Source organism: Polistes canadensis, unplaced genomic scaffold, assembly GCF_001313835.1.
Source record: "Polistes canadensis isolate GaletaPanama2010 unplaced genomic scaffold, ASM131383v1 scaffold_63, whole genome shotgun sequence".
Taxonomy (NCBI): Eukaryota; Metazoa; Arthropoda; class Insecta; order Hymenoptera; family Vespidae; genus Polistes; species Polistes canadensis.
The window spans coordinates 1-1,129 of record NW_014569610.1 but is presented as its reverse complement, the minus strand read 5'-3'; the positions used below and the strand labels follow the sequence as shown (position 1 = coordinate 1,129).

The 1,129-nt window shown below is 28.5% G+C and overlaps 1 long non-coding RNA gene across 1 annotated transcript; it reads right to left on the bottom strand.

Annotated features, from left to right (window-relative positions):
• Nucleotides 1–620: 620 nt before the first annotated feature.
• LOC106786021 lies at nucleotides 621–1,117 on the bottom strand. The gene is made up of 2 exons (XR_001381603.1): nucleotides 972–1,117; nucleotides 621–841 (listed from the first exon to the last, which is right to left on the bottom strand). It is a non-coding gene; the product is annotated as an uncharacterized LOC106786021 (long non-coding RNA).
• Nucleotides 1,118–1,129: the final 12 nt, after the last annotated feature.

Genomic DNA, 1,129 nt, shown 5'->3' with positions numbered 1-1,129 from the left:
TACAAATTAGTATCACACTTCGTGACCAAATATGTCACGAAACTAACATTACCGATATCTTAATGGAAAATGCGTGAAATATAACTTTTAATAATGCAGATAAACTTCAAAACATTGATCACGAAACACGATGAATATTTCTAATAAAACACTACAAATATACATACGTATATATGAATATTTGATAAATTATTAAAATGAACCAAGGTTATACTTACTTCAATAGTTTATTACTCACGTATTATACTTACATTACTGATAATAATAGTTAAGAATGTGCAAATATATGACATGACGAATTCTTTTCATGTTGAGTTAGGTTGGCTCGAAAAATATTATTGAGTCAGAATCATGAAAATTTCTGGCCACATGTTTGTATGCACTTTTGAGAAGAATTTCCTGATGGGCAATTTATCTCTTAAAATAAAAAATTGTATCTAAAATTAAATCCAACAAAAATTCGTATTTGTACATGAAAAATGTTTATAAATTAGATAGTTATGTAATTTCAACATCCAGTACAATTGCACTATTTCTATCATCTTATGAGAAAATAATCGGCACGAATATAGGAAACAATGAAATTGTAGTAAGGTTTTAGGAAAATGACAATCATATGATTACGATATGCAATAGAATTTTATTCGTTCATTTGGTTAAATAGATAATATTGAATATTAACAATTTTCCAAAATTCATTTGATTTAATAGACATRGCAATTTATATTATCGTGAATCAGTATAATTCTTATACTCCATGTAGAACATCTTCCTTTTTATTTTGAGAAATACCAGTAAGTTAACCCAACATTTCTTTTACTTTCTCAAACATCTTCTTCCACTGAAGAAAAAAAAACAATTTAATTAAAAAATATTCTTGTAAATAAGCATTATGCAATCTATAACATAAGATATACATATGCATAAAAAAAAATCCAATTGGGTTAATGTAATTGTTAATCAATACTTACATTTATTGCTTCTGGATTGGCTTCAGCAAGTGGGTCAGCAAGTGGGTCAGCAAGTGGACTTGCAAGTGGACTGGCCTCAGGAGCGGCATTTGCTCCGATGATTCCAAAAACTGCTATGAAAGCAGCGAGCAAAATTAAAAGCATGCTTCTCATGATGA